The sequence below is a fragment of the Chroicocephalus ridibundus genome, chromosome 1 (assembly GCF_963924245.1).
Source record: "Chroicocephalus ridibundus chromosome 1, bChrRid1.1, whole genome shotgun sequence".
Lineage (NCBI taxonomy): Eukaryota > Metazoa > Chordata > Aves > Charadriiformes > Laridae > Chroicocephalus > Chroicocephalus ridibundus.
In genome coordinates this window covers 127996801-128009845 of record NC_086284.1, presented here as the reverse complement: position 1 = coordinate 128009845, position 13045 = coordinate 127996801, and the positions used below count along the sequence as shown (strand labels likewise).

The following is a 13045-nucleotide window of genomic DNA, read 5'->3' as shown; positions in this document are numbered from 1 at the left end:
AATGATATGGACCTAATGCAAGGGGGAGGGGAGGGATGTTTGTAAGGCAAATGTAGTGTTTGCAAAGTGCTTTGATATCTCTGGTTTAAAGAAGTTATAAAAGTGCAGTGTACTATGGGGAGTTATCTGTGTTATTAAGAAGCATCAACAAATCTTGTGATAATGTGTAAATTAGTGCAAGATATCACCAAAATAGTTTGTGTATTCCTAAAAAGTGGAATAAGTGGATGGAGAAAACTCAGTTGCCTTGACATAAGGCTAATGGGTTAGGAACAAGTGAAGAAACCCCGGTAAAGAAATCTGTGCCTCCTGCGCTTTAAGAAGCAAGTCTCAAGCGAATAGAGTATTCATTTGCTTCTATGGCAGAAAGTCATTGCTTCATAGCCTCTTCTGCATCTTCTTGAGGACCTCGTCTTCAGAGGTGCAGGCTAACTGCTGCTCAGCTCTGTAGAAGCTGAGTCTGCTCATTGGCATTCACAGAACTGGGAGCTGGTGGGGAATTAATAACAAAAAGATTTTAAACGTTCAGCCTGACCTTTTAAAGTTACTGACCTGCATTCAGGTTACAAATACACAGCAATTTTCTCTTGAGCTGCAAAGACTCTAAATGTTAAATCAGTAACTGGATCAGACTAGCAGCCCTTCTGCTCTCTGTTCGCTCGTGCCCAGCTGCCATGACTGGAGTAAAGGAACAAGAAAACTATCTAAACACATCCATATCTTACTGTGACACAAGTACTTGTAAGAAGCCCCACTGACATAAACTAACACAAAGTGACACTTTGTTTAAAAAGTTGTTTTGAATGTCTTCTCCCATTGATCTTCTGCAAGGGAGATAAATAAACACTGTGTGTGGTGCAGCCAGGCTGAGTATTTTTGCTCCTACGAGTGTTTATACGTTCTCTGGTGGTTGGTTGTGTTGCTGTTTGTTGACTGTAAATTCCAGACCTGTGTGTTTGTAATGTATACATTTGCAGGAGCGGTGCAGTTTTGGGAGTATGGTCAGGGTAGTGCTTTTTATGAGCACAACCAGATGAATAGTGGGTGGGGTTTTTTTCCTCCTTCCAGAGTCGTGAATTAGTCTTTGTGCTCCCAGTGGAAGAGAGGGCTGCGGTGGCAGGAGCTTTAGTTAAGCAGGACCTTCCGTGCCCAGATTAACGCAGGTAGGTGCGTGAAGAAAGCCATGTAGGACTTGTCTGATAGGAATCAAGTTAGTTTAGCTTTTTCATCTAATTAAGAAACAGGTCTGTTGAGCTTTCAGTTTGTTTGGTGATGATGAGGATGATGCATGTTTTCTCTCGGGTGGAAGTGACTGAAGTTGTTACAGATGACAAAATGCCTGGTGGCAGAGACCCGTCCTGCTCCTCTGTTCCTGTTTCACAGTTCTCTCCCTTGTCTTTGAACAAGATCTTCCCTTTTTCATTTACTGTTGTCAGCATCTCAATCCCTAGGATGATGGGAGCGTGTAGAAGATTTTGGGAACTGATGCAGGCACTACTTCTTCGTCCACCAAACTGAATGGATGTAGCTTCCTAAACATAATGTTACATGTAGTAAGAGTTCAGCTTAATCAGTCACCATTCCTCCTATTAGGTAGAATTTTCCTTGAACCTGTGCTGTCATGTTTGTGCAAGTTAAAATTACGTGTTTCTGATGTTCCGAATTATTTAAAGCCTGCCTAGTGTTTTCCTTTTTGCTCTGTCTGATGCACGTTATCTACATTTATTAGACGCAGGTTTCACTGTCTTGCAGTTACTGTTACAACAACCTCTTTCATTTGCTTGTAAGTTTTACTGAATTTTAACCATTGGTAGTTTTATTAGCTTTAAAAATAACTTTTGGGGAGACCTTCTTCTGCTATGGGTGTGCTGTTTATAAATCTGATGCTAGAGGAAAATATTTGATTTTGCCCATGCTAAAATATTCTGATAACGTCATCTTTCATGGTTTGGAATAATGCTTTGAAGAAAATCAACTGAATGACCTTTGTGGCAGGGAGGTATTTTTTCTTTTTATTCTTGTGCATTCACTTGTGCATCCCGACGATAGCTGTTCCGTGAAAATAAGGAGGACCTACTGCCAATATCAGCTTCTTAACAAACTCAAAAGGCAGAGGTCTGTCTGGTGGGCCTGAAGGTTGCCGTACTGTTGATGACGACAAAGGACTGATATGTTGGTGTGTAGTAGATTCTCTTTTTCACTTGGCTATTTGAAAATCCAGGGAATTAAATACACTAAAAAAAGGTGAAAGAATATTTTGCTTATCTGAAGTCAAATTCATGAATACTAGAATTAAAGTTGACAGAGCAGCCTTAATTCAACTTCCCTGTGCTTTTCCAATTTTTAATTATGTGATCACATGCTGTTTTCTGTGGGAACCATTCTTCTCATAGTACACCTAATGGACTGGTCTGAGGTTGAATAGAGGTTCTTTAGTAAGAGGCTGTTTTCTTTAAGATCAATTGCCTCACTTACTGCAAACACTGGAAAATGTTTAATATATGAGGCAGGAGATAGCGGAAAAAGAAAGGGTGCTCTTATTCTCAAGATTACGGTGAGAGCATGTGCGTGCTTAAAGCAAAAAATGTGCTTGAATTGAGTTGCTTGTAAAATCAGACATCTTCAGGTGGGTTACAAAGAAAGCTACTATTTCTGCTTTCTCTTACCAGTTCACTTACTCCTTTTTAACCCTTCACTATTTCTACCTTTTAAAACATTCTGTTCGTTTTCCTTTAAAGAAGAAATAAAGTCAGTACAAGTATTAACAGACAACCCTGGTCTTGCCTTCGTACTCATCACTTTGCTGGTATACAAAAGACTCTTTTTTTCATGGTGGGTTTTTTTGTGTGTGTGGGTTTTGTTTTTTTTTTTTTTTCTTCCCCATAAAATAGCAATTTCCAGGATTTTGACTTTCAGTTGGTAGGAAGTGCACTATGTTCCACACTATTCATTGACAAAAGTGCACACAACTCTTTCTGACACTTTGACAGTTTAGTTGGAGATACTGCTCTTAGTAGAATGTGTCTGTCTGTAGCCAGGTCCGTTTTCTAAGCACTGGGAATTCAGCTGTTTTCTCGTGAATTCTTCTTTTCATATTTTATTACTACGGCAAGAACACAAAGAGTGCTTGTTTCTTTCTTTCTTTCTCTCTCTCTTTTTTTTTTTCTCTCCAGTTGACACAATCAGTATTATTTGAAGGAAAAAATTACACACAGAATGGGAAATAGGGTGGGAAAATGTAATAGGATCTGCAAATCTTTTCTGTCTTGTCTGAGTAAATGAGAGCTGATGAGAGATGCAGCACAATGAGGGCTAGGGAATGCTAGCTGAACTGGTATATAAAGATTGTTTCATTTTGCTTCATTTCATTTTACTGTATTGAATTTGAAAGGGAAAATTGCAGCGGACTTGAAAGTTTGCTGTGGAAACACCTTGGGTTGCCGTACCCTTGACGTGAACCTGGGCAAACATGAAGAGGAACGTTAAATGAAGTGGTGTATGAATTCTGTAGGTGTGCTTCTGAAGCTACTTTTTGAAGAGTGCCCTTTCACAAAGAGTGGCCCTGCCTCTAGGGTTATTCTGCTGCTTCTGATTTTAATCTCTTTTATTGTCCACTTAAGTTACCAATTTCAGAAGGGTGTCACTATGGTCTTGGGGTTTTTTTTGAGAGAAAACCATACTGATTTTCAGGCATACATTTTGCAGGATTATGTAGCAACATCAGACTTTCAAGAAGACTGGAAGGAGATTATTTCTTCCCCCGTTTATGCCCACTCTAAAGGCTCATCTCACCTTTTCAAATGAGTATAATGCAGGCTAGGACAGAACTGAGGGGAACTTGGTCCTAGGTAGGATACAACTGCATCAGTGCACTCATCAGTAGACAATTTTACCTTGTGTGTTACAAGGTGTAGTGCTTTTATCCAACCGGAGTGACTGCACATCGCTTGCTGGAAGGCGGAGCTGTAGGTAAAATCAGGTGTGAGTCAGTTTAATCTGAAAAGATGTTTTGGGTTTTTTTTGCAAATTATTATGCTGTTTTAGGCATGGATAATTCCCCAAAAATGGGGAAGATAGGATTTATTTTTTTTTCCTAAGTCAGTCATGGAGGTCTGAAATAATGCAGCGTGAACAGCAAACATTCCTGCATAAAATCTCTGGCAGCACAGATTATAAGATTTGAGACTCCTGTAGGAGCCACCACTCTTGGGAGATATCTTTGATGATAAAAAGAGCAAAATTTTTTTCAAATCTAAATAAGCAAATTTTAGTGTTCAGAAATAAGATTCAACATCCTGTCTCAAGGCCAGCTGGTGCGATCCCAAGGTAGGCTCATGTCATGAGCAGATTTAAGACTCTTCCCTTGGAAAAGTTTTTTTAACTTCTGGATTTTTATGAGATAGGCATGCTTGGCAAGAATTTACTGGCAAGCAGCTTGCTTTGTACACTCATTCCCTTACCAAAGTCCCTCAAACTGAAGAGGCTGGGGTGGGGTTGGTGGGTATGGGAAGAAAAATGAAGGGGGATGGTTTTGCTTTTCTGCAAGCAAAAGGATGGTTTAATGGCATTGTGTAATATAGCTCTTCTGCCCCTCTGAGGGCAAGGGAGAGATTGGGTAATTTTTTAATTCCCCCTTTCCTGCCCCCAACCATTGGTGGAGAACACCCCTCCCTCTTAATGGAGACGTGGCAAATGCAAGGGTATCCATAGGGAAGTGAGTGTCCCTGGATGTGACTCGTTCCAATGAGCATCTCTTGAGCACGGTATCTAAAATCTGGATGTCGCTCTGTGCCATGGATTCATGTTTCTAGTTTAATCACAATCCACTTTTTCCCCGGCTGTGTTCGTTTGGGTTTTTTTCGCCCCAGGTAAACTCCATAGGCTCAGACAGGTAAATCTTGGATAACAGAAGAAAAGTGAAGAAAACAAAAGTTCTCCTTTACCCTCTAGGAGTGGGTAGCACATAGAAGAGGGAAGCAGTGTTCCAGGTATGACGAGTAGATGTAATGGCTACAACAGCATTAAGAACAGATCTGAGTATTTAAAAGCTGGTTGAAGTCCAGAACGAGTTGGGGTTTTGGGAGGTGGGGTAAGAAAGAATGCTGAATGGCAACCAGTCTTTTCTGCAAATTATTTTAGTCTAAGTCTTTATGCTGTGCAGTCTGAATAGCTATCCTATCTCATATACAATAGTAATTCAAGGAATATTCTTTTTAGCAGAATAAACAAGTTTTTGCTGCTTGACATGTGAAATGCTTGTACTAGTAAATTCCACAGACAGCTGCTTCCCCCCCAATATTGTTTTGTCTGATTATACAACCTTCAAAGTTTAAAATTGACTGGTTTACTGTAAGAAGCATTAAGTAAATGCAATCTCTCTATTTTTAATAACAGTAGCTCAAATTTCATGTGAGATCACACTAGTCCTCCAGTGTAATTAAGTTTATGGTTTTCTTGTGCACTTCAAATGCCTGTGATGTGCAGTTAATAGTATTTTTCAGACAAGTATTAGGACACCTCAGCAGTGATGCCAATGTGGGCTGGTGTCTATCAGCAGTGCAGACACCACAAAGTAATGGAAATTGCAAGACACTCTGCTATAATTTGTCTAAAAATATGCATGACAGCAAAGCTTTTTTACCTGAGTTTAGAAAGTGATAAGGCTCTGAATTAGAGTGAAGGTTCATAAATGAATAGGGCATGAAAGAAGATATTAAAGTTTGGCTCTAAGTCCGGTGTGTATTTAGGGTGAAGTATGGCTTAATATCGGAGATCTTCTGCATCTTGGGTTTTCTATCACGACTGTACCTTGAATCTGGTTAACTGTAAGCTGATACAAGGCTGCATAAGGGAGTTTTGGAGAAAAGCTTTGGATGAACTTATGTATAAGTTGTATAATATACATATGTGTAATACACATATGTGTATATATATACAGACATGTTGTTTGTTTGTTTAAAGAGATCGTGATTTTTCAATACAAGAACATTCTTTTTTATTTCTAAAGAAAGAAAATTACACTAAAGGTGCCTTACAATTCCAATGAAATGGCCTGAAATTATTGGAACAAAGTATTTCATTTAATTTAAACTGGTGGAGATTTTTTGTTTATCTCAAAGAAATTTTGATTTTCAAATGTTTTGAAGATGAAGGCCAAAACTTTGAATTCACGAGGAGGAAGAATATTTCAGACTTGGCTTCATCCAACATGCTTGTTGAACACTGCAAGTTACAATTACCCTTACCTAGGTTTGGATGTAGAGCTGGATCTGCGTTTGCAGTGTGTGTGTCACAGCTCTGTAAATCAGAACAGGATCTGATTATTCTGGTAACTTGGAATGTCTGGGCCTGAGTCTGTGGCATCAAGATTTTGGCAGTCTTGAGATTCAGCTTGGTTGTGTATAGAAGTGTTGGAAATGAGCCCGTAATCCCTTTCTGAAACAATCCCCTCTGATACATAAGGGCTATAAGAAGTATCAACAGTAATGGTAAAGTTCTCACATGTCAAAAAAACCTCTTCTCCACTAGAAAGCTGAAGTAGAGCTTGCTTTATGTAAGTACTTAGGGAAACAGTAAAGACCAGTAGGTAATATGTGGGGCAGCTTCTCAGTGACCACCTTTTAAGCTCATGAGCTAACTCCTGTGCAGTGCTTAGCTGTGTTGTGGGAACAGCAGATCTGGAAAATCTCTGGCAGGTAACCGTAAACTAGCCTTTCCCTTCCTTTCTTAAAACAGCACATGCAAATGCTAACCAACTGTTTATTTTGTTCATGCAAATTTTTGCCCATGCAAATTTAGGCTGCAGGTTTCCTTCGTTACACATAAAGAGGTTGGAATGTCCTTTTGAGTGGGAGATAATAACAAGGGTAGTTTAATAGCACCATCTTCTTTTGTTTTGTCCTTAATCAAACGAGCATTGCACAGACTTCAGGGAGACCACTGCATCAGTGAGGACTACAGGATCTGACCCCACAGGTATTAAGTCATAGCAGCCCTACGGGGAGCTTTCTTTGTGTGCTATCTGCCTTTCAGGGGGACTGATGGGGGCAGGAAGCGGAGCGGTTGGGACAGGCTATGGGGAGAACCTGCAGTGGCGTCAACTGTCCATCACTGGCTGGAAACTCCTAGTTGACATTTGAGAGAACATCCTTTATATGAGGAAGCGAAGAGTAAATAGAAATTAAAACAAAAGGGTTGAAAATAGAGCTGTAATCATTCTAGCCCAGTATCTCAAGAAGCCAGGGACATTTTTTCATACTGAATTTGGGGCAGATATCGCAGCAAGTGCCACGATAGCGGGGTCTTCCCCCCACTCCCTCCTCCCCTTCCATTAAATCTCCATTTGGAAGGTGGATGGTGCTGACTCATAAATTAAATTGGAGTAATACATACAGTGTATATATATTTCTGTCACTTTGTCTCAAATTAAACACGAACCTTCTCCCCTGACAAGATGATAGAAAAGTTAATTGCTCGCCCTGGCTTTAAATTGGAATTTGAATTTGCAAAATGCTAAAGGTTTATGAGATCTAAATCATGAGGAGCTTAAATTACATTCCTGTGATAAAATATTAATAAATCAATTAAAACATAAGCCGAGTATAATATTACTTTTTTTGTAGGAACCTTGAACACAATAATTCATTAGAGTGTGCAGTAACAATTATTGTATCTTTTTTAATTTTCTTTTTTATTAGTTTCTTTTTTTTTTAAACTGGGGAAAAGGCAACATCAGATGGGAACACACCACACAATGGTGAAATATTATCCTGGTACCAAATCTAGTCATCTCCTAGTAACGATGCACATACATGCAAATGCATCTGAGCACCCCTAGCTGCACACATCGCATAGTGGCTCCAGTATAACAAGATGCATTCCCTGAAAGCTGGGGGCTGTTTCCCCCGTTTCTGCCACGGGAAAGAAGGGCAGTAGCACAGGAAGAAGTGAAATAATCTCACTGCTACTGCTTTATTTTTCCTTTTTTCCATGACATTTTATTCTTTTCTTATTCTCCTTCTGTTCTCCTTTCCCTTTCTGGGTACAAGATTGGTATGATTTCAGTATCAAAATTATCAAAAATCTACAGACCTTTCTGTAAAGCTGGCCCAAGTTTTGTGTTGGGGAAACCTAGGCTGGAATTGGACTTCTTTACTAGATTTTTCAATTATGTTGTGAACAACTCTCACAGCTCTAATCTTTACATAACCCATTTCTGTGCACTATATAAAGAGCACTTCAGGCACAGTATGAAACTTAGTTATTATTTGAGGAAGGAGGTGTTATGCTAGCTCAGCATGCATTTCTTATATGCAAACATTAATACACAAGGAATGCAATTATTCCATATACCTGCACACCTCCAGTGCTTGTGAAAGTGCAGATTCCTTCATCAAGTGCTTTTTACCTTCTGCGAAGTGACTGGACTGCATGTCTGATACAGCTATGCTTGGTAATGGGTCTAATTGCTATTATTACATTATTTGTGTTGAATTCCTGAAACGTTATTTAGTACAAATTACATGTTAGTGCCAAATTGGCGGTTCTGGGGACTACAGTCTGCTCTGTGTATCCATAGCGTAGGTACCCCAGCCGACTACGCTCTGCCCACCCTCCCTTGCAACCCCGGAGTCCTGCACAGCCATCGCTTCTGCTAGTGGTGAAGGATCTACTGCGTACTCTTTATTTTTGCTAGTTGCAGGCAAGGCCACTGCTTGTCGTGCCCGCTCCTCCTGCAGCTCATCTGTGCTGCAGCCAAGGGATTTTTGACTAAACTAGGGAATTTTAATAGAAGCCCAAATCGGGTCCCCCTCTAAGGGGATGAGCGGCCAGTAGAGGAGGGGACTGTGGGCGGTAGGCGGCAGGGAAGGGGTGCGCAGCTGCTGCTCCCCCCCTCCGCCTGCTAGCAGCCTGCAGCCATCTCGCTCGCAGCCGTACGGGGCAGCTGCCGTTGGCCAGCTGAAAGCAGTTAGGGCCAGAGTCAGCTGGGGAAAACAGTGAGAAGAGATCCAGGAGCAGGTGGTGGTTTGTGCATCTAACCACCTGTCTGAGTGACACTTTCCTGCGCTGCCCAGAAGCTATGGCAGGCTCCAGCTTTTTTCCCTGGGCATGGGATCCCTCATGATGCTCTGGGGTCTCCCCATGGTGAGACCATAACCAGTGGATTCAAGGATCCTGCTTTGCTGTGCCCCTGGCTGTCCGAACTTGGGAGTGACTTCACCTTACAATTACACTTCATTTTCCACAGGCTTTTCCGCTTGCCGTCCCTCTGATGATGAGACCGGTCGGGGTCTGTTGTAGTGATGCAGAATATAATACAACTTTGTGTTTCTAAGCACATGTCAGTACTGCTAAGCTCTTCATCAATATTAAAGAATCATTTGTTACTTTTTACATGCATTGCTGTTCATTATCCTCTTTTTAAGGAGGATGTGGGAAAGTCACTTTCCACTAGCTCTCAGAGTTGCGCAGCAAGCCAGTGGTGGAGATTCAAGTAGACTACTTGTCTTCCAACAGCCCACCCTTGCATGAACCTCACCAGAACTGGAGAAACACCAAAGATGACCCCTGTTTCTCGGGAAGTAGAAGGTCGTTGTTGAGCTTTTTTTTATACAGACTGAGAAGCAGCTATCAGATGCAACTAGCTTCCTGTGGCTACCAAAATGAGTTAGCATTTAAACCAATGAGCTAAAACTGAAGGCTTCATATCACCAGGATGGTCTTACCTTCCTTTATTATGATTTTTAATAGCAATAGACTGTTAAGGGTTGACCCAGTGTTGTTTATTCATGGCACTTGATAATTGCATTTACTCAATAGATTGATACTTCATAAATTCTGTTTTAGAGTGTGACTGAATCTTTGTGAGCATTCCTGTAAATAAGTTTTAAAAATTGGATTAGTTGAAGTTTGTGTGTGTATAGGGAGGTGTTCCAGATTTTTTTTTTTGTGTACAGGAATGACTTCCAGCAGAAGCTAAGAAAACTTCTAATGCCAAGTTCTTTGTCAGTGACATCTTTTTGCGAATCATAGCAGTTACAGTGGGGAAGGGCTTTTTCTATGGCACACTCTCCTTGCTGGGGGAGAAAGTAGACTATACGCACAAGAACATCGTTGCCTCCTGCCGCTGCCCTCCCCAGAGCTGGAAATTTATTTTAGCTCTGGGTTGACATTAGGTGCTCGAGGTGGTGAGTTGAGACTTGTGTATTGGCTTATAAAAAATGGAGAGGGGGGGCATGGACTGGCCAGTGCCAGTACAGGTGGTACTCTACAGCTTTGAGGATCGTCTTCTCCAAAACCTTTCCTTCCCTGTCCTGCATGGGGACCACCATCCCTTCTTTACCCCTGCCCCAGGGAGGCAGCCTGCAGATGGATAGACGGGCAGACACTGCGGTAAGGATTTCCACGTCTGCTGGGGGCACTGAGGTTCTCGCCGACGATGGTAAACATGATTTGGCTCCTGCGCTCTCGTAATCAGGCTTACTCGCACTGAAACAGAGATTGCTCTATTGCAGTGCCAGGCCTCTAGCAATACCAACTGTTAAATAATAAACAGGCCCTGGTTGTTGGCAGCAGCTCCCCGGCCCCCCCCGCCCCTGCCAACATGCAGTACCCATTTTCTGGGTTTACCTGCCCGCGTGTGCTCTAAAGCACAGACCAGCGCCTGTGTTCAGTGGAGGTAGAGGCAGCACGGAGACATCAGTCTCTGTCTAATCTGCTTAGTTTATTATTCTCCTAGGACCTGGGGTGATATAGCAAACATGCAGTGCTTTGGCAGCACGAACAATGGCTGTGCTGTCGTTCTAGATAATATTACAGACTTTTGCCTAATGCATGGGATATTTTTTTTCCTCTGTTCATCTGCCCATTCTTTAAGGCCTTCTTTTCTTTTCCTTCTTTTTCTCCTTTTTTTGGAGGGGTAGGGGTAGCTGCTGGGAGGGAATAGTTCCTCCTTAATGAGCTCTGTTTTTTCCTGCAAATTAAAAAAAAAAAAAAAAGTAAGTACCATGTTTAACTGGTTTGTTCTCCTGGTGGCAGAATAGAATTTATTGTTTTTCTGCATTAAGAAGAATTACCACGCCTTTTTTTCTGTATTTTATGGTTAGAATGGGCATTGGAATGAAGAGCAATTTTTTTAGTGAATGAACAGACTCCATTATGAAGTCACTCCACCAGTGGGGGAAAAAATACTGCAGCAAATAAGCCCCCGTTCTTATCTCTGTTTTGGCCACTTCTGTAGTTTTCGTTTAATTTCCTTATTACTGTGTACACTGTACACATGTGGAAAACAGTGTGTCTTGTTTTATGCAGAAGTTCAAGAGCTTAGAGATAAGTTAGGAAAAATATTGTGATATTGTGAAGAAGAAGAGATTATACTGCAGAGTTAAAATGTAACTGCATGAATAGACTGGAGTGTACATATTAATTTCCCTTTCGTTCTCTAAAACCTTGAGTGGAACACAAGCCAGAATTTTTACTTGGTGGGATAATTATTTTTTTTCTTTTTTTTTTTAAAAACTCGTGTATGAAATGAATTTTAAACAAAGTTTTTCCTTTTCCATTCCATGCAGTTAAAAAGTCCTATATTTGTGGTCAACTAAACTCTACCTGGTATAGACCATTTTTGTTCATCTGTGAGGGAATTTTCTGAGCTGCGGGTTAACCGTGGCATGGATGCTTAGAAAAATCTTCGTGTTTTCAACAAATACAGCCCTATAAAAAGTGAGGCGTTTCCAATGTTCTGGGGAGAATTCTATCATAAAATTTCCTATCAGCTCTACTTAAAACTCCACCCTGCATCATAATTATGGCAGGTGCAAATATAAGGAAGCAAATGTAATTAGTAATCAGACCTGGGAGCACTGCCCTGTCACTAGCTTTTCATTTCCTCTATGCAGCTTTGCCATTACAGGTCTGAGAACCCTTTAAAGCCCTTGCATAATTAGTGTTTACTGTTTAAACTAAGAAACACAAGATAGTGAGGTCTGGGGCTCACTGATACTGTTTCCTTTTAAAATAGATTGCGTAATATACATATATCTCTCCATTTTCAATAAGTGAGTCAAGTTAAATACTCCAGAACACGGTGGGAAAACTTTGGTTGTCTAAATCTTTGGGCCGAATCTCATCATGTGGGATTTTCAAAGCATCTAGATGGCATTAGGAGACCAGCACTCTTTGCTTCCCATGGCATTTGTTTTCCTAGCATACTTGAGCACTTCTGAAAGTTCTTGTGTGTTTTTTTAATCATCCCTGAAGGCTTTGGCCTGAACAAGCATCTGGCATTTGACGCAGTCTGTGTTGAGACTGCAGCAATGACTTCTTCCCCTGTTTGTCGTCTACTTGAGCAGATCTCTACGGATGGTCTTTTGATTTATTCTTAATGTGAACAAGTTGGAGTTCAGTGCTTCTGAAGGTCTTCAAAATATGGGACAAGTGTCAGACAATGAACTGTTTGGTCAATGTGTTCTTTCTAAAAGTTGTAGAATTTACATAGTTCAATACATCTTTTTCTTTTTTTTTTTTTTTTTTTTATTTCGTAAGAATGTTGAAGTGATGCCAACAGATAATTTTCGGGAGGCTAGAACCAGGGCAGCTACAGGTATGCAGGGAGAGGCAGTGCACTCAGGAGATTAATGAAGTGCCTTTGCAGCTGCTATTGTAGAAGCTGGAAACCTTGTTTCATTAAGCAGAAAAATAAACTACAGAAACAGAAGACTCCCTCTCCTTCTTTCTAAAAGTGTTTCCTTTCTTAAAATGCACATTTTTAATCCAGTGGGAAGAGTCTTTTCTTACTGCTGACATACTCCTTAAATCATATTGTTTTCAGGCAGTAGGTAGAGTGTGTAGATGAGTGACATTTGCTTGTAACTGTAACTAAAACATAGTTTTAGTGACATCAAAAAAATTATTGCATTTATAAGCTGATCCATTTACAGCATGTAGAAGGAAAATTCAAAGCTAGAGTTGGCAATGAAAAACATCTCTTTATCTCTTTAAGTTCCTGCAGGCGTGCCATCTTGGAGTGTGATTTATTTTGCTAAGA

At 40.7% G+C, this 13045-nt stretch overlaps 1 protein-coding gene across 10 annotated transcripts in view; it reads left to right on the top strand.

Moving 5' to 3' along the window:
• ZBTB20 (zinc finger and BTB domain containing 20) overlaps window positions 1-13045 on the top strand; it is a 487426-nt gene that overhangs the window by 130034 nt on the left and 344347 nt on the right. The gene's annotated exons all lie outside the window — the stretch shown is intronic.